The 21,260-nt window shown below is 41.3% G+C and overlaps 2 long non-coding RNA genes across 2 annotated transcripts in view; one reads left to right on the forward strand and one right to left on the reverse strand.

The window, feature by feature from the left end:
• The first annotated feature begins 3,066 nt into the window (after positions 1-3,066).
• LOC132407029 (uncharacterized) lies at positions 3,067-19,587 on the forward strand. Its single transcript, XR_009516349.1, has 2 exons — positions 3,067-6,001; positions 8,604-19,587. It is a non-coding gene; the product is annotated as an uncharacterized LOC132407029 (long non-coding RNA).
• The window catches only part of LOC132407031 (uncharacterized), a 35,555-nt gene continuing 27,357 nt past the window's right edge, over positions 13,063-21,260 (reverse strand). The window contains exon 3 of the long non-coding RNA XR_009516352.1: positions 13,063-13,181. This is a non-coding gene — a long non-coding RNA (uncharacterized LOC132407031). The remainder of the gene's footprint in view (positions 13,182-21,260) is intronic.

Here is a 21,260-nt window from a genome sequence, read left to right on the forward strand (position 1 = left end):
TACACAACATCCATTGCTCTACTTTCATCAATGTGTTTATTCACATCCTTAAGAAATTCAATCAGGCACATAAGGCATGACCTGCCTTTGACAAAGCCATGCTGACTATTCCTAATCATATTATGCCTCTCCAAATGTTCATAAATCCTGCCTCTCAGGATCTTCTCCATCAAATTACCAACCGTTGAAGTAAGACTCACTGGCCTATAATTTCCTGAGCTATCTCTACTCTCTTTCTTGAATAAAGGAATAACATTCGCAACCCTACAATCTTCCTGAACCTCTCCCACCTCCATTGATGATGCAAAAATCATTGCCAGAAGATCAGCAATCTCCTCCCTCGCCTCCCACAGTAGCTTGGGTTATATCTCGTCCAGTCCTGGTGATTTATTCAACTTGATGCTTTCCAAAAGCTCCAGTACATCCTCTTTCTTAATGTCTATGTGCTCAAGCTTTTCAGTCTGCTGAAAGTCATCCCTATAATCACCGATGTCCTTTTCTATACTGAATACTGAAGCAAAGTATTCCTTAAGTATCTCTGTTATCTCCTCCGGTTCCACTATCACAGTTGATTGGTCCTATTCTCTCACGTTTTACCCTCTTACTATTCACATACATGTAGAATGCTGTGAGGTTTTCCTTAATCCTGCTCACCAAGGTCTTCTCATGGCCCCTTTTGGCTCTCCTAATTTCTTTCTTGAGCTGCATCCTGCTCGCCTTATAATCTTCTAGCTCTCTCTCATTACCAAGTTTTTTGAACCTTTCGTAAGCTTTTATTTTCTTCTTGACTAGAGTTTCAACAGCCTTTGTACACCATGGTTTCTGTACCCTACCATCCTTTCCCTGTCCCATTGGAACGTACCTATGCAAAACACATGAAAATATCCCCTGAACATTTGCCACATTTCTTCAGTAAATTTCCCTGAGAACATCTGTTCCCAATTTATGCTTCCATGTTCTTGTCTTATAGCCTCATATTTCCCCTTACTCCAAATAAATGCTTTCCTAACTTGTCTGTTCCTATCCCTCTCCAATGCTATGGTAAAGAAGATATCTCCAACAAGCTCTCCCATTGTGAAATCTGACACCTGACCAGGTTCATTTTCCAATACCAGATCAAGTACAGCCTTGCATCTTGTGGGCTTATCTACACATTGCGTCAAGAAATCTTCCTGAACACACCTAACAAACTCCACCCCATCTAAACCTCTCACTCTAGAGACATGCCGATCGATATTTGGGAAATTAAAATCTCCCACCACAACAACCCTGTGATTATTACACCTTTCCAGAATCTGTCACCCTATCTGCCCTTCGATGTCCCTGTTACTATTGGGTGGTCTATAAAAAACACCTTGACCCCTTCCTGTTCCTAACTTCCACCCACCCTATCTCTGATCAGCAGTGCCACACCCCCACCTCTTTTGCCTCTGTCCCTATCCTTTCTGAAACATCTAAAGCCTGCCACACAAAGTAACCATTCCTGCCCCTGAGCCATCCAAGATTCTGTAATGGCCACAACATCATAGCTCCAAGTACTGATCCACGCTCTAAGCTCATCTGCTTTGTTTATAATACTCCTTTCATTAAAATAGACACATCTCAAACTGTCTGTCTGAGTGCGTCCCTTCTCTATCACCTGTCTATCCTCCTTCTCACACTGTCTCCAAGTTTTCTCTATTTTTAAATTCTGTGGTTAAGAAAGCATACAGGTCATTGGCCTTCATCAATCAGGGGATTGAGTTTAGGAGCTGAGAGGTAATGTTGCAGCTACGTGGGAGCCTGGTCAGACCCCACTTGGAGTACTGCGCTCAGTTCTGGTCACCTCACTATAGGAAGGATGTGGAAACCATAGAAATGGTGCAGAGGAGATTTACCAGGATGTTTCCTGGATTTGGGAGCATGCCTTATGAGAATAGGTTGAGTGATCTCGGCCTTTTCTCTTTGGAGCAACGGAGGATGAGAGGTGACCTGATAGTGTTGATGAGACATTGATCGTGTGGAGAGTCAGAGTCTGTTTCCCCAGGGCTGAAATGGCTATCATGAGGAGCACAGTTTTAAGGTGCTTGGAAGTAGGTACAGAGGAGATGTTAGGGGTAATTTTTTTTACACAGAGAGTAGTGAGTGCGTGTAATGGGCTGCCAGCAATGGTGGTGGAGTCGGATACGATAGGGTCTTTTAAGAGACTCCTGGACAGGTATATGGACCTCAGAAAAATTGAGGGCTATGGGTCACCCTAGGTAATTTCTAAATTTAGGACATGTTCAGCACAGCTTTGTGGGCTGAAAGGCCTGTATTGTGCTGTAGGCTTTCTAAGTTTCTGTGTTCTGGGGTTAGTGGCCTGACTGTGTATGTGAGTGAGTAGGTGGCAGGAAAGAAGCTTGTTTTGTTGCTGTTGTGGCATCTTGGGCATGCGATGTTGGCACTGGGGGCAGACGCCCCACTCGTCTGGCCACACAATCCAACACCATTGCTTGTGTTGGCTGTTAGTACAATGCGTATCAGTGTCTGTTTCAATATCACTTCCTTAGGCCCCTCACCCCACTGGAGCATACTCCACTGACAGCAGCTTGCCAGAGTGACCTGTCTGGGGCCAATCTTCTAAGTTGTCCCTCGGTGTGGAACCCATCTTTGAGGATCCTTCCTCTCCCGGGGACAAGGTCTTTGGAGCTTCTGCAGCTTTAGGTTTTCACAGATGGGGTTGCTAGCCTCACGTCCAACCCTCCTCCTCCTTTTGCAGCCAGGCTTTGGATCAACCACAGCAGTGTTATGTTTTGATATGCACGTGATAAATAAATGAATCTGAATTTCATACCACAATGAATATAGAGAAAGGTGTATGAATGCCGGTTGTGTTTACTGTATATGATTAATTGAGTATATTTTTGAAATGAAGTGATGACTTCCTTTCAGGATCCTCAAGACAGACAACCCATACCCCGACACTGCACAAGTTCCCCAACTGCGTCAGAAAACTGACCCTCCCTCCATCATTACACTGTCTGACTGATGCACCATCACTAACTCTCGGAGACGTGAGGTGAGATATAGGCTTTTATTGGCTGGAAAAAAAGAACAAGCAGCAAATGACCACCACACTACATCCTGGAGACTGAGGCCGGGGCTGTGTCTCCAATTGCCTTTATACCGGGGTCCGTGGGAGGAGCCTCAGGAGCAGTCAGCAGAGGGGGGCGTGTCCAGACAGGTATATGTAGTTCACCACACTGACCCCCACTCCTTCCCCTCAACTCTTTTTACTGGCTATCTCCCCTCTGACTTTAGTCACAACACAAAACATTGACAGTCCATTTTCCTCGCAGATGTTGTCTAACGCATTGAGTTTCTGCAGGAACTAGTTTTTCGCTCCAGATTCCAACATCTGTGCTCTCTTTTGTCTCTGTGAAGCTCATTGGTCTCTCCCTCGCTCTCCATCAGAATCAGATTTAATATCACCAGTATACATCATGAAATTTGTTGTCTTTGCAGCAACAGTACAATGCAATACATGATAATAGAAACAAAACTGGGAATTACTGTAAATATATAATTGAATTGACTTTATTACTTACATCCTTTTTATGCACAAGGAGTAAAAATCCTTCCATTACGTCTCTAAATATGCAATGTGTAATTTATAGTAATTTGTAATAAACATTATGTACAACAGGATAGTCCATATAACATAGACATACAGTTGTGTCAGCATGAATTAATCAGTCTGATGGCCTGGTGGAAGAAGCTGTCCCGGAGCCTGTTAGTCCTGGCTTTTATGCTGTGGTACCGTTTTCTGGATGGTATCAGCTGGAACAGTTTGTGGTTGGGATGACTCGGGTCCCCAATGATCCTTCGGCCCTTTTTGCACACCTGTCCTTGTAACTATCCTGAATAGTGGGAAATTCACATCTGCAGATATGCTGGGCAGTCCATACCACTCTCTGCAGAGTCCTGCGATTGAGGGAAGTACAGTTCCCATACCAAGCAATGATGCAGCCAGTCAGGATGCTCTCAATTGTGCCCCTATAGAAAGTTCTTAGGATTTGGGAACCCACACCAAACTTTTTCAAGCATTTGAGGTGGAAGAGGCTCTGTTGTGCCTTTTTCACTACACAGCCGGTATGTACAGACCTCGTGAGGTCCTCGGTGATGTTTATGCCAAGGAACTTAAAGGTGTTCATCCTCTCAACCCTAGATCCATTGGTGTCAATAGGGGTTAGCCTGTCTCCATTCCTCTAGTAGTCCACAACCAGCTCCTTAGTTTCTGCGACATTGAGGGAGAGGTTGTTTTCTTGACACCCTTGTGTCAGGGTGATGACTTCTTTTCTGTGGGCTGCCTCGTTATTATTTTAGATTCAGCCAATCAGTATAATGTCATCAGCAAATTTAAGTAGCAGATTGGAGCTGTGGGTGGGAATACAGTCATGGGTATACAGAGAGTAAAGGAGAGGGCTTAGGACACAGCCCTGAGGGGCTCCTGAGTTGAGGGTCAGAGGGGCAGACACAAGGGAGCCCACTCTTACCACCTGCTGGCAATCTGACAGCAAGTCCAGGATCCAGCTACACAGGGCCGGGTGAAGGCCGAGGTCTCTGAGCTTCTTGTCGACCTGGAGGGAATTATGTCATTAAATGCTGAACTGTAGTCCAAGAACAGCATTCTCACATAAGCATCCCTCTTCTCCAGAGGTGTGAGGAGGGTGTGTAGAGCTGTGGTTACTGAGTTATCTGTCGATCAGTTGTGTTGGTAGGTGAATTGTAGGGAGTCCGGTGTGGGTGGTAGAATACTGAAAATGTAGTCATTAACCAGCCCCTCAAAACATTTGCTTATTATTGAGGCGCGTGCAACAGGACACCAGTTGTTCAGACATGTTACCTTGGTCTTTTTAGGTACCAGAACAATGGTGGATGTTTGAAGCAGGAAAGTGCTCTGTACTGGGAGAGGGAGATATAAAAAATGTCTGTGAACATGCCTGCCAGTTGTGTCCTGCGTATCCTGAGTACCCACCCTGGGATGCCGTCTGGTCCCGTGGCCTTGCGACTCGTTGGAAACACCTGTGTACTTCAGCCTCAGAAATGACCAAGCTGCAGGTCGTATCAGCTGTATGTCTTCTCAGGGGCTCAATGTTGGCTACATCGAATTGAGTGTATAAAAGATTTAGCTCATCTGGGAGAGAGGTAGCGATGTTGTAAAATCTACTTCATTTAGCTTTGTAGTCTGCGATGCAGCCCTTGCCATAAGATACATGTATATAATAGTTAAATTAGTTAAGCAGTCCAAAACAATTTTTTTTTAATGTACTGAGGTTGTGTTACTGGATCTGACGTCCATTCAGAAATCGGATGGCAGAGGGGAAGAAAGTCTTCCTGAATTGTTGAGTGTGTGCCTTGAGGTTTCTGTACCTTCTTCCTGATGGTAGCATCGAGAGCAAGGCTCAAAGATTCTGCAGATTCACAATTCCGTTATTAGTCTATTTTGCAAAATAAAATTCTTTCATTTGGAAGCCATTCAAGGTAACAGAAAATATTTTCCTTCCAGTGGAAACTATCCACAGAACAAAAACAATTCTTTTTTCAGGTTGACCATTTCCTGGCAGAGATTTGGAAACCCTTCCATTATCTTCTTTGTCATTCTCTACACTTTCAAAGTGTTCTTTAAAACCAATCCAATTAACCAGCTTTCGGTCACTGTCAGCGTGTCACTTCCTTTAAGACTCTGGTGGTTACTGCACTCTGAAGTACCACATTAGAGGCATAACATAAATGGAGCTGTGATTGTTGTTTACCACTTAAAGTTAATGACTGCTTAATTAATGACTTGCATGTGAAGAAACAGAAGTCTGAGCTTAATACAACAGGAGAGGAGAAGCTTTCATTAAGCAAGAGCAATCCAACCGAGGTGGGAGTAGCATATTGGAATTTTAAGGATAATGTTACTTTTGTGAAGATATCCAGATGGTGACAACGGTGATTCTGACTGCAGTTCTTAATCCACTTTCTCAGTCAGCAGGTATGAACAATGAGATGTATCTTATGCCATTAACCGCCTAGATCTGATGGCAGATCAGCCTATAACCAGGCAATTCCTGAAGGCTTGCTGAAGCCGAGCCTTCAGTTTGGCAGAGTGCCAGTTGCGGAACACCCTGGAGTGTGGTGACTCCAAGTGGGTAATGCCAACCTCCACTAGTTCCCCAGCTGTCTGGGAGAAGTGCCTGCTGAACCCAAGCCCAGTTAACTCAGGGCCTGTATGGTGAGCCATCGAACTGAAAGGGAGAACTGGATTGCTAGAAGAGACGGAAGAAGACATTTTTATTTGAATGAATTAATATGGCTTAAATGTGTTTAAGCATTATGGGGAGAGGCAGGAAAGTAGCAATGAGAGGGTTAATAAATCAGCCACTATAGAATGGCAGAGCAGATACCTTGGGCTGAATGGCTTAAATCTGCTCTTATGTCTTACGATCTTAGGGACGTCCCTTTGGAACAGAGAGAGGGGAATTTCTTTAGCTGGGGGTGGTTGATCTGTGAAATTCATTGCCGTGGATATGGTGGATAAGTCATGGTAAAGCGGAGGTTGAAAGCTTCTTGACAGTAAGGGTGTCAAAGGCTATGTGGAGAAGACAGGAGAATGGGGTTCAGAGAGATGTTTATCACCAATGGTGGAATGGTAGAGAAGTGCCGATGGGCCAAATGGCCTAATTCTGCTCCTGTGTCTTATGGTCTTCTGCCTTCCTCTCCAATTCTAATGACAGATCTCCTCTGCTTAATCTTCTGATTTTCAAAAAGAGTTGTTAACATTTTTGAAATAATTAACATGTTTTTTAACTGATCTGCAGTCACTTTGACTGTGGATGTTATCAAGATTCAGGAACAATAGCAACCTTAACAACCATTGAGGTTACTAGGGTGGGGCCTTGATGGCCATTTTACAAGTGTATCTGCATGTTGGGAAAAATCTTTCCATTGAACTGAGAGTGGAGTTCCCATAAGATGATTGTCCACAGGACAGTGGGGGAAATGATGTAACTGAGTGTAGATGGTCAACCATATCAGAACAGCTGTAGATCTGCTTCAGTGCCAACTGAAAAGCAACAGATAAAAACCCCAACATTTTGTGCCTTGCTTGTGAAGAAGCAAATCAGTACATTAGAGAAAACCTACAGAGGCAAATTGAGAGTCTACACTTTGAGCTGAGACCTTCAGCATAAGTCCAGATGAAGGGTCTCAATCCAAAATGATGACTGTCTGTTTCCATCCATAGATGCTGTCTGACCCTCTAAGTTCCCACTGCATTTTGTGTGTTGCTCCATAGCCCAGCATATGCATTCTGTCATGTCTTCAAAAAGAATATAGGTGCTGGGAGTCAGAAATAATAACAGAAAAATAGATACATTAGGGGCATTTAAGAAACTCTCAGATAGGCATATGGTATATCGAAAAATGGACGGTAATGTGGGCGGAAATAGCTAGATTGCTCTTAGAGAAATTTGAAAGGTCAGCACAGCAGTATAGGCTGAAGAGCCTGTACTGTTCTAAAGAACCATAGAACACTACAGCACAGTACAGGCCCTTCAGCCCACCAGGTTGTGCCAACCCATATAATCCTTTTAAAAAAAAGTACTAAACCCACACTACCCCATAACCCTCCATTTTTCTTTCATCCCTGTGCCTGTCCAAGAGGTTCTTAAATACCCCTAATGTTTTAGTCTCCACCACTATCCCTGACAAGTCATTCCAGGCACTCAATTCTTTGTGTAAAAAAAGCTTACCCCTGATATCTCCCCTAAACTTCCCTCTCTTAATTTTGTACATATGCCCTCCTGTGTTTGCTGTTGGTGCCCTGGGAAACAGGTACTGACTATCCACCCTATCTATCCCTCTCATAATCTTGTAGACCTCTATCAAGTCCCCTCTCATTCTTCTATGCTCCAAAGAGAAAAGTCCCAGCTCTGCTAACCTTGCTTCAAATGACTTGTTCTCCAAACCAGGCAACATACTGGTAAATCTCCTCTGCACCCTCTCCATAGCTTCCACATCCTTCCTATAATGAGGTGACCAGAACTGAACACAATACTCTAAGTGTGGTCTCATCAGAGGTTTGTAGAGTTGCAACATGACCTCTCTACTCTTGAACTCAATCCCCCTGTTAATGAAGCCTAGCATCCCATAGGCCTTCTTAACTACCCTATCAACCTGTGCAGTGACCTTGAGGGATGTATGGATTTGAAACCCAAGGTCCCTTTGTTCATCCACACTCTTAAGTAACTGACTATTAATCCTGTACTCAGTCTTCTGGTTTGTCCTTCTATCTTCTACAAATGCTTTGGAAGGGCAGCACAGTACCATAGCGGTTAACATAACACTTTACATTACCCACAATCACCAATCAGGGTTCAATTCCCTCTACTGTCTGTAAAAAGTTTATACTATTTTCCTGGTGACCACATGGGTTTCTTTCCCACATTGCAAAGACGTGCCGGAAGTGCGGTTACCCTTGTGGCCTGAGCCGAGCACCTCGGACTATGTTGGCCGTTGACTCAAACAACACATTTCACTGTATGTGTTGATGTTCCAATGTATTGACAAATAAAGCTAATGTTTTCTTTGTTTAGTCTGACAGGAGCTGAAGAGAAGATAACCGATTTAGATCTTCAAGCCAGTAATTTTTCTTCAGAATTGGAAATGCATTCTGAAGAATGACCTGAATCACTAATTTCTGTTCTCCATCAAATGCTGCCTGAACTGCTGTGTGTACTAAATGTTTTTGCCTCAGTGTCAATTTGGATTTCAAATACTTCTTCAGGAGTCTGCGGAGATTTGGCATGACATCAAAAACTTTGACAAACCTCTATAGATACCAGTGGAGAGTATAATGAGAGTATATGGACGTATCAATGCCTTTGAACGGAAAATTCAGCCCAGTATATATCATGGGCCTTCCCAACTATTCAGCACATCTACATGAAATGCTGCCGTGGGAAAGCATCATCCATCATCAAAGATCTCCACCAGCCAGGTCATGCTCTCTTCTCGCTGCTGCCATCAGGTGCCTCAATAACCTCTAGGTTCAAGAACAGTTACTACCCCTCAACAACTAGGCTCTTAAACACACAAAATAGGATAATATTTTTCCTTGAACTTTGAACTTTAAAATCTCTATCAGACTGGTTTCCCTTTGATCTCAGATGGGAACCATATCTGAATTCAGCTGATGTTTATACTTGAACTCCAGCACCGGTGTGAAATTGGACCATTTTCAGGATGAAATTATTCCTGTCATTAGAAATACAGGAATTTTTCTTTAAGCACAGAGCAAACTGTTTTCACTGCTGCTTTGAGTGCATTCATTGTCCCACTCTGATTGGATATCAGGGTTATGTTGTCTGCCTGTTTTTCAACAATTAACTTTATCTCTGATTGTCTTACAGACAAGCTGCAGCAGAAGATTTAAGGTTTCAGTATATAAATAGTTTTAAGCGTGCTGTCCTGCAGATAAACTTCATCTTTTTGGACAGAGAAGTGCCCTGCTACTTTATATTCTGTTGACTTTATAGAGACCATTAAAGTCAAGAAAGGGGGGAAATGAAGGAAATGAAATTGCTAATCTTACAACATTGCCAAACAGTTCAGCTTGCTTATGTTAGTATTAAACTCATTAAAGTGGATTCCAGCGAATGGTTTACTCTGGTTAAGGGTTCAAAGATCAGAAATCACCAGTGAACAAAGAGTGAGCTTGAAGTGTGGAGATAAGTCAGATGGAAATTGTCACCCAATTGGTAAGAGAATTGTGGAAGGAATTAACCAAGGTCATTGAGGCATGCCAGTGAATGGGTTTCAGAGATGATTAGCTCTAATTTTAGAGACATGTAGGTCTGATGAATGTAAACATTTTGCCTTTCTCTCTCTGTTGAAGAAATAATTCAGGGACCTTTCTCCTCATTTGTAGAAAACATTGGAGCGGCAAATGACAAAGCAATGTAGGGGTGGGCATCAGTCCCGAACACCTGTATTGGTAGGATGATGGCAGGGTAGGTGGTGCAACGTGAACAAGTAAAGATTGTAGCCTTTGGCATCACAGAGATCACAAATCAGCACAGTGATTTATTTTGAAATTTGAATGATCCATGGTGATTGACATAAATTTGGCAATTATCATAGAGTGATGATGTACAAGATTCCACAGATTGTATCCTGTCTCAAGCCATTATTTATTAATGGGAGCTTTGAAAGCATTTGATGTGAAGTAGCAACATTCTCTACAATTGATATGCTCTACGTCAGTGTATCCCAATCTTTTTTGGCCCAATGCCCCCATTAAAGCACTTTCATATATGCCAACACCTCTCTTAGGTTTAATATACTTTCCAGGACCCCCAGTGTTTAAAAGCATGTCTATCATACTTTAACATGAGAAAAATGATACTGCTATAAATTTTTATTTGTCTTTAAATCGGGCTTACACAGTACTCATGTGGTGTTCAACAGCTTTGATATCAATGTGATCCTTGAGCTTAATGGTTTTTAGCAAGAGTTGAAATATCTGGTTCAAGTTGTGGCAGCAAAAGCCATGAGTAACAATGCCTAAGTATTTTCTGTTTTTTTTGTGAATATGTGATTCTCTGCATTGTAGCCTCGTTCAATGAGGTAGGAGAATCAAAATGCAATGAAGAGCAGTTTGCCACTTCTCCAAAGACCAGGAAACTTCATATGACAGTGTAGCCACATACCACAAAAGCTGACATTTTTGAAAAGCATTTTTGCTTCTTTGTCATTATGAATATTGATTATTTCTTCTTGCAAGCTCTTTTCTTGTCTTTCCACCTTGTAAAGAAAGGTTACCCAGTCTGGAATTTCTAATCGTTCAAATCTTTGAATCGATTCTGAAAATCCCTCTTTAGTGACTGTAGGTGTAAGCAGTACTCTTGCAAATTACCATCTGTGACAGAGAGTTTTCATACAAAGGAAATGTAGAACATTCTTCTCCCAATGTTTTGCTTCTATATTTCCAATTTTCCGAAAAAGTAAACACTGTCCTTTTTGCCTGGATTAAATTGAAATTCTCACCCTACAGTTTCATATTTAGAATGTTCATTTTGTCATACAGATCAGAATCAGAATCAGACTTTAATCGCCAAGTACCTGTGCACACACAAGGAATTTACTTCCAACAGATGTTGTCTCTCTGCTCATAACAATAATAATGATAAATATAAATGAAAATATAGATTATACATACAGGTAGTGCAATCCAAGTAATAGTTAGCCGACAGTTAACCGGCAGTTAACTGTTCAGCAAAGTGACCGCAGTAGGGAAAAAACTTCTCCAGTGCCCATTAGTCTTAGTCTGGAGGGATCTGAAGCGCCTACCAGACGGAAGCAGTTCAAACAGTCCGTGCGCAGGATGGAAGGAGTCCTTTATGATGTTCCCCGCCCTCTTCTTCAACCTGGAAGAGTACAGGTCCACAATAGAGGGCAGGGAGGCTCCAATGATGCGCTCGGCAGTCCTCACTGTGCGCTGTAGTCTGGTTCTATCCTGCTTGATCTATCTTGATCGGCTAGGTATGCCACATCTCTGCATAGAAGTTCAGTCTTGTTTCCCAAGTTCTTGTCAACTTTGAGGAAATATTCAACCACAGTGTCAAAAAAGATCAAAGAAATGTTTTAAGTAGCAGCCACCTTTTGGCAGCCAATGCAATTCAGTAGGAAGAAGCAAGTGTTGAAACTCTTCATCGTTATCTTGGTAGAACTGGGAAAATATTTTGCTTTTTAATGGATGAGCTTTAATTTTATCAATAGCAGATATAACAAGAGTTATGCTTGAAAAATGACGCTGGCTGAAGTTTTTGGCTGCAAGATGTTGACAATGGATTACAAACAGACTTGGATTTTTTTCATAAATGACACTAAACCAGAATGACGGCCTGTCATATATGGTGCTCCATCTGTTGCACAAGCAATCACATTCCAAATCACTACACTTTTACCCTTAATATACATATTGAGCTCATTGTAGGTTGATTCTCTATTGGTATTTGTTTTTAACATTTTATAAAAGAAAATCTCTTGGTAAACTTTTGCATTTTTGATCAATTGGATACTGTATATGCCATTAGCAATGCCTCCCTGTCTCACACGATTGACTCATCCAGTTGTATCTCAAATTCTGTGTCTTGTAGCTCTGTTCATAGTTGATACACAGTTCTTCACTCACTTCATCAATACGATGAGCTACAGAGTTATTAATCAGAGGAATTGATTTTATAATACTGGCATCCATTTTGGGAACTGTGGCGAGCTCTTCTGATGCAGCAAGCATTATTAGTCTTTCACCAATTTTATGAGATTTTCCACACATAGCTATCATTTTAGAAATCTCATAAGTAAGAAAGAGACCACTATCATTTTTAGCTTTCTTGGCCAATGACTTGAGTGTGAAATGCTTTTCAAATGTTTCTTTCATCTTCTGGAACTGAGTAATACCATGCGTAGCCTTTTCTGGGTGTCTTTTATGGAAATGTTCCTGCAATCTTTATGGTTTCATGGCTTCATTAGACAGTATAGTATTACAAATAAAATACATGGGGTGTTGATGATCTGATAAGAATGGAATAAAACCATTCTCCAGGTATGTAACATTTTATTGATGCACTTTCTGTAGCTTTTGGCTCTTAGCAGAATCATGCCATATGTATGTATCCATCATTAATGAGGCTAAATTAAAATAAAAAATTAACACAAACTGGGAATGCCTATCAGATGTTGATGATGACAGCGAGTTGACATGGATGGAATGATGGTAGCGGCATGCAAAGGAATGGCGAGGCAAAGGTGAAAATAATCACAACAGCGAAACTTACTTTGACAAGGATTCAGATTGGAATCTGAATGTTAGTTGGGTTAGGGTTAGGGTTAGGGTTAGGGTTAGGGTTAGGGTTATGTTCAGCTGATGTTGAACTGATGTTCATGAGCTGATGTTCAGAAAGCTACCTTTATACTATTCCAGGCAGCACAATTGAACAATCACATATAGTCTCAGAATCCCCAAAGATGGTTTTTAACCACACATGTGAAGCTGAAGTTGCTTTGAACAGCTCAAGGAATCCTTAGGGTCGGCAGGTTCACTAATTGGCTTTATTTCACTGTTTGGTTCAGGCCAGTGCTGTATCGTTGCATGACTGTTTTCTGTAGATCTATAGAGAAAATTGAGAGGGTGTAATTGGCTTACCAACTGTTAAGTTGTGTGAACTCGTTCCATGCCACAAGTCAAGAGGAACTGTTGGGCACCTCGGTTGCTAAGTTATGCATCCCCAGTAATGTCTGGTTGCAAAGGTCAGGTGAGGTTGTTGAGTTTCGAATGTGTTGTGATGCCAAACGCTCACTGCCTGCAGAGCTATGGTTCTTCCTGTGTTCCTGTGCCTCTTCCCTGTTTTTTGGAAGTATCAGCTCTATTAACAGTTGGCCAGTTCTTGTGTCTCAAGTTAAGGTACTGCTTACTGTCCTCCCCTCCCCCACCCCCAAGAATCTTGAACTGCCCCGATGATTTCTGTTTCCCTAAAGCCCCTTTAGGACACATAACTGTCCCTGTTGGGAATCACTGCTCTAGATCAACTCCAGTCCATAAGACAGAATATTGCTTCAAATTTTGGAATCATTGTAGTTGCGGAGTCAGAGGAATACAACGCGATACAGGCCCTTCGGCCCAACCAGTCCCTGCTGACCATGAACTCCAGCCAGCTAGTCTCAATTTCCAGCATTTGGCCCATATCACTCTAAGTCCTTCCCCTCTATGTACCTATCCAAGTACTTAAATAATACTGTAACACCTGCCTCAACTACTTCCAGCAACCCATAAACCTCGGTGTGAGAAAGTTGCCCCTCAAGTCCTTTTAAATCTTTCATCTCTCACCCTGAATTGATCCCTGCTGAAGGGCCGCGGCCAAAAACGTCAACTGTCCTCTTTTCCAGAGATGCTACCTGGCCTGCTGAGTTCCTCCAGCATTTTGTGTGTGTTGCCTGAATCTATCCCTCCTAGTTTCAGCCTTCCCTGACCTGCCAAAAAGGTTTACTGTTTACCTTATCCATGCCTCTCCAATGCATAGCATTGCAAGAGACTATAGATGATTGTAGGCTTAATTGTCTTCAGTGGCACAACCCTCTGCATCATCGTGGACATCTTCAAAAGATAATGTGTCAAGAAGGTGGTATCCTCTACTAAGGACCCTCACCCATGTGGAACGCGCGCTCTTCTCATTACCACAATTGTGGAAGAAGTACAGGAGGCTAATAACCCACACTCAGTGATTTATGAATTTCTTTCCCTATTCCATCAGTTTTCTAAACAACTACATTATTGCTTTTTTTCAGTTATTTATTTTGTAATTTATAGTAGTTTTATGTCTTTGCACTATCCTGCTACCATAAAACCAAAAAAATTAATGTAAACTACATCAGTAATAGCAAACCTCATTCTGAGCATTACATCCCAACTTCTGTATTCAATACATTGACTGTCAAAGTCCAATATGCAAAAAGCTTTTCTCACCACATGTTTCTACCTTTGATTCAATTTTTAGGGAACCAGGGATCTGAACTCCATGGTCCTTCAACTCTGCACCAAACAGCTATAGGAAAATGCATTCTGTAAGTTCCTCAGAGTTGACTAAAGATGGTCTTCAGGAAGGAAAGTGGCTAAGGACCTCACTGTGATTTCTGGTCTCCTCTGTTACAATAATCTCTTTGCCCAGAGACCCAACTGATCTTTTCCTCCAGCTGCATTGAATTCACTTTTAAGGACTCTACAAGCTATGTTCTTAGTATTATTTGTTATTTTTTTTATTTGCACAATTTGTCACTTTTGGCACATTAGTTTTTCATAAATTCTATTGTATTATTTTCCTGTAAATTCCTGCAAGAAAATGAACCTCAGGCTTTGGAACTCAAAGCACCAGGTTCAGGGACAAAGGGACAATTACTACACCTCAACCATCAGGCTCTTGAAACAAAGGGGGTAACTTAACTCAACGTCACTTGCCCCATCACTGAAATGTTCCCACAATCAGTGGAGTCAATTTCAAGGACTCCTCTTCTCATGTTCTCAATATTTATTATATATTTATCATTATTTCTTTTTTTTTGCATTTGTTGTTTTCTGCTCTCTGGTTGAGTGCAGTTGGGCAGTCTTTCATTAATTCCTTTATGGTTATTATTGAGAATGCCCACAAGAAAATGAATCTCAAGGTTGTATATAGAGACATACATGCTCTTTAATAATAAAATTACTTTGAACCTTTGAATTTTGAATCTCAAGGTAGTATATGTTAACATTCAGTACACACACTTTATTAATAAATTTCCTTTGACTTTGATGACAATATTCCCTCCAGCCCAAATAGCCTCTCATTCCCATAGCTCCTTCACTCTGATTTCAGTTAGTGAACTTCCCTGAGAATCACTCTGGTCCAGGTGGGGAAATGGTGGAATGTTTTCATGATGTTTCTTTTTCAAAATTCAGTTACCCAACATCCTACCCATAGATGCAAAACTCAGAGCCTCAACAGTCATAAGGCAACAAACAACATTAAGAATAAGGTGCTCAAGCTATTAGATAAATGCCTGTGATGATCAGAAATATTGAGTGTTCATTAGGTAGTTGTAACTCCCAATATTGAGCTGACCCTTTACTACATCAAGGAATATCCTGATGCTATTAAAGAGTTTGGAGCTGTAATTATGGTGGTGGCCAAGTTGAAATCTAAAAATAATGTTTGAGTGAGATAGGGCATTCAGGCATTTCAGTCATTAAGTGCTTCTGTGGCACCTGTTACTTTCAATAATATTTAAAGGACTGGTTTGAAACTTCGGAGATTCAAGAATTTGAACACAACATATTTTCGTAAGTACATGGGGAGAACGTTAATGGCTGCGGCAAATAGGTTGTCTTTTAGGGTCCCTCTTCTTCTGATCCCAAATAGTTCAGTGTCAGCTTTGCTTAGAGGGAGTATGATTCCCTTTAAGCCAGGGAACCATGGCTTCAAACACCATTCTTTGAGTGGAATCTTGGCTAGTAGCTTCAATGTGGTGAGATGATATTAATTAACGCAGCGGTGAAGGTCTGAACATGCTGGGGTGTCTCTTCCCGAAGTCTTGCCAACCGAGTCCCATATGGTATCAGTGAACCTTTGATCATTTTTGAAGAAGAGCAATCAGTGATGGTCAAAATTAATCTCCTTATTAACCCCATAAGAGAAACTGGCTGCTGTTATTTGTAGCACTGTGAATTAATTTGCTATCTTGCAAACTGACATGACAAGGGGCTGAAGGCTGAGAGGGTATCAGGAGGACATGAACAGAGTGAGGGGCAGGACCTCCAGCCTGGAGCTGCTCAGTTTTAGCTTTCTACTCATCAATCTGTAGAATGTTCAGAGTTATATGTTGTTATATTTCACTTTCTCACAACAAAACTGGAGCAACAATACCCTTCATAAACACATCAATAGTTTCAGAGTACTTTGGGATATCGTGGAAAGGATACAAAATGTCCTACTTAATGGAAACCTTCCTATATATTGCTGAACTCATCTCATTTGTTGAGTCTCTAAGCTCAATAATGTACCATATTTGCAATTGGTTAAGAGTTTTCAATTCTCATGAGTTTACTGACATACTGGCCTTGACTACCTCCCACCATCCAGACTGCCCACTCGCAAATTTCTACAGATGTACCATCAAAAACATTCTAACTGGCTACATCACTGTCTGGTATGGGGGAGGGGGGCAGTGGCACTGTACAAAATTGAAATAAGCTGCAGAAAGTTGTAAACTCAGTCATCTCCATCATGGACACTAGCCTCCTCAGCATCCAGGTCATCTTCAAGGAGCGATACCTCAAAGAAGACAGCATCTGTACTACGAACCCTCATCACTCAGGGCATGCTCTCTTATTGCTACCATCAGGGAGGAGGTACAGGAGCCTGAAGGCACATGCTTAATGATTCAGTTACAGCTGCTTTACCTTTGCCATAAGATTACTGAACGGACATTGAACCCAAGAACATTTCTTTGCTTCTTTTCTTTTCCTCTTTTAGTGCTACTTATTTAATTTAACTTTTTAAATATATATACTTACTGTAATTTGCAATGTACTGCTGCCACATAACAACAAATTTCACAGCAGTGCTATTAAACCTGATCCTAATTATGGACAATCCCCTTGCTTGTTAACTTCACACATACTCTCCTGCTCCTCTCTCATCCCAAATGTATCTCTCTAGGCTTTTTTGTATTGTTGCTTACTAAGGAAAATTAGGGGAATAGAACTACCCACAAAATATTCTTTATGGAAGGCAGCCAACTCTTCCAGCATTGAAACAGGCCCTTCAGTCTTTCCAGCCATCATACTATTAGCTTCACACTCTTAATTCCCAGGATTCACCTTTCACTTACGGATAAGAGGCAATTTACAGTGATCAACTAATCTTCCAACCCAGACGGAAGAAACCATAGCAAATGATGAAAACCCACCAGGATCAAGAACAACTTCTCTCCCACTCTAAGAAGACACTCAAACAGACTGCTGTATCTTAAAGATGACCTTGCAATTTACCTCGTCAAAGCCCTTGCGCATTATTGCTTAACTGCACTGCATTTTCTTGTAACTGTATATTCTGTACACAGGGGATTCTGTACACAGGATGCTGGAAATTATGAGCAAAACACAAAATACAGGAGGAACTTGGCAGGTCAGTCCAAATCTATGGAGAGGAATAAACAGTCAATGTTTCAGGCCAAAACACTTCATCAGGATTGGAGAGAAATTGCTTTTTCCTTATATTATCTAAATATACTTTTTTTGAATGATCTGAATGGATGGTATGCAAAACAAAGTTTTTCACTGTATCTCAGTTCATCTGGTAAAATTAAACAAATAGCTTAAGTGAAGGAAATCCCAACAGAACAAACAACATCTGTAGGAAGAGAAATCAACTTAACATCTCAGAAAAGAAGATATTAATTTCTGATGAAGGGTCTTCTACTTCCAACATTAACTGTTTCCCGAAGTTCAAAGTAACTTTATTACCAAAGTACATATACACTCAATGGCTATTTTATTAGTTACCTCCTGTACCTAATAAAGTGGCCATTGACTGTATGTTCAAGGTCGTCTGCTGCTGTAGCCCATCCATTTCAAGTTTTGACGTGTTATGTCTTCAGAGATGCTCTTCTGCACACCACTGTTGTAACACGTGGTTAATTAAGCTACTGTCATCTTCCCGCCAGCTTGAACCAGTCTGGCTATTCTTCTCTGAGCACATTTACAGGACATTTTCACTCACAGAACTGCCACTCACTAGATTTTTTTTGCACCACTATGTAAGCTCTAAACTCTATTCAAGAAAATCCCAGGTGATCAAAAGCTTCCATGATGGAAGTCACTTAGATCACATTTCTTCCCCATTCTGATATTCGGCCTGAACAACAACTGAGCCTCTTGATTCTGTCTGCATGCTTTTATGCTTTGAGTTGCTGCCACATGCCTTTGAGTGGCTGATTAGACATTTGCATTAAAGAGCAGGTGAACAGGTATACCTAATAAGGTGGCCACTGAGTGTATGTCACCATGTATTGCTCTGAGATATATTCCATGCATTTCTCTCCATCAATTCTGTAGTTTCTCTCTCCATGGATACCGTCCAACCTGCTGACTATTCCCAACATTCTCGTTCTGGATAATCAGGATCAGCAGCTCTGTAGGTGTTCCCAAACAACACCGCATCAAAAATTATACCACATAATACACATAACTCTTTGAGGTGCATTAAATTTTATATGTTCCACATCTTTCCTGTTTATAAAACATGGCGATGAGTTGGACATCAGTCTCGTGTTCTTCCTTGGATTGCTCATTTAAGAAAAGAAAACTCTGTCTCCACAAAATGGATGATGAACAGCCCAGATGTAACTGACAGCAGAAACGGAACAGAACTGCTGTGCTTACAATGTTTTATGTGAGTGAGTAATTAATGACTTGGTGGTATATGGTGTGCTGTGCAATATCAGCTCTCCTTATTAATTCATGGGTGAGTCCCACCATCAGCAAACTTCTCAAAAATCAGTTACAAACAATGGATTTTTTGAACGATTTTAGTTAAAAGATACTTAGTGCCATTAACGTGCAGGCGGAGCCATTGGAAAGAGCTGCATGTCCTTCTTAACCAGTTTGATGATGTTAATTACAAGTAAAATAAAACCTATGAAGAAAACAAAATCACCCCCATTTGTCACCCAGGTATGATTCAAAGTTCAAGGTTCAAAGTACATTATCAAAGTATGCGTACATTATACAACCATGAGATTTGTCTCCTTACAGGCAGCCACAAAACAATGAAAGCCAACTGAACCCATTAAAAAAGAGTCAGACAAATACCCTATGTACAGAGAGACAGAAACAAATCATGCAAAACAATAAAAATAGGCACAAACAAGAGAAAAGGTGCAGATACTGGAAATCCAAGACACACCCACAAAATGCTGGATGGACTCAACAGATCAGGCAGCATCTATGGAAAAGCGTACAGTCGATTTTTTGGGCTGAGACCCTTCATCAGGACTGGAGAGAAAAAGATGAGGAGTCACCACCTTCCTATTCTGACTCTTTTTATCCCCCCTCCAGTCTTGATGAAGTGTAGAATCTGCTCTTAATACTTATCCCTCATAAGGGAGTCAAAGATTATGGGGAAAAGGCAGGAGAAAGGAGTCGAGAGGAATAATCATCCATGATGGAGTGGAGGAGCAGACTTGAGCCTAATTACGTTCCTGTGTCTTATGGTCTAGTTCTTTTCATCATGGTAGCTGACTCGGTCTTGGTTCTAATGGAAGGTCTCCAACCTGAAACAAGTGTTTCTCTTCCCACAGATGCAGCTTGACCTGCTGAGTATTTCCAGCATTTTCTTTTTTAGTTTTACTTTTCAGCCAAGAAAAAATGGTGGAGGGAGCAGACTCAATGGGCTGAATGGCCACATCCTCCTCCTATGTCTGTGGTCTTATATCCTATCCACCAAAACTAAAACTACTTTCCTAACATTGCTGGTAGTGGAAGCTTGCTCTCTGCCACATTTCCTGCATTACAGCTGTGACTGTGTTTGCCTATAAAACACTGAGACATCCTAAGGTTATGAAAACTCTTCTGGAACTCAAATACTTTTCATTCATTCCCATTTATTTCTTCAACTGCCTCTATCATTCTACTTGTTTTAAGATTCTTCTTCCATATCTTCAAATCACCACATCCTGAGTCTTTACACTCATATATACACAGTGGTCACTTTATGAGTTACACCTGCTTGTTAATGCAAATATCTAATCAGCCAATCATGTGGCAGCAACTCAATACATGAAAGCATGGAGATTTGGTCAGGAAATTCAATTCTTCGTTCCAAACACCAGAATGGGGAAGAAATGTGAGCCTAGTGACTTTGACCCTGGAGTGATTGTTGTTGCCAGATGGGGTGATTTTGACACGCAACAGTCTCTAAAGTTTACAGAGAATGGTGTGACAAAAAAAATACCCAGAGTGCGGCAGTTCTGTGGGTGAAAAGGCCTTGTTAATGAGAGAGGAGGAGGAAGGCCAGACTGGTTCAAGCTGACAGGAAGGCGACAATAACTCAAACAAACACATTTTACAACATGGTGGGCAGAATAGTATCTTCTAACAACATCTTCAATCTTGAAGTGGATAGACTACAGTGGCAGAAAGCCATGAACATACACTCAGTGACCACATTATTAAGTACAAGTGGAGAGGGGGGAGGAGGGAGGGAAAGGGGGAGGTGCGACCTGATCCGAGTTTTCAACTTTTTCTCTAATCTCTCCCAGCCATTTAAAGAAGCTACTGATTAGAGAGGAGAAATTGGCATCAGGCCACCACACAAATTATCTGGTAAACAACCATGATTGGCTTTGGTTATAGCATGAAGGGAATAATTCATTTTCTTTTGAGAATGCAAATTTAGATTCAACCCCTCAACTTTATGAGGGGCATAAATAGGGCAAATGCGAGCAGGCTTTTTCCACTGAGACTGAGTAGGACTACAACCAGAGGTCCTCGGTTGAGGGTCAAAGGTGAGAAGTTTGAGGGGAACATACAGCAAATGTCTTTATGCAGAGGGTCATGGAATGAGCTTTCTGCACAAGTGGTGCATGCAAGCTTAATTTCAATATTTAAAAGAAGTTTGTATAGAAACATAGATGGTAGGGACATGAAGGGGTATGAT

The sequence above is a fragment of the Hypanus sabinus genome, chromosome 17, assembly GCF_030144855.1.
Source record: "Hypanus sabinus isolate sHypSab1 chromosome 17, sHypSab1.hap1, whole genome shotgun sequence".
Lineage (NCBI taxonomy): Eukaryota > Metazoa > Chordata > Chondrichthyes > Myliobatiformes > Dasyatidae > Hypanus > Hypanus sabinus.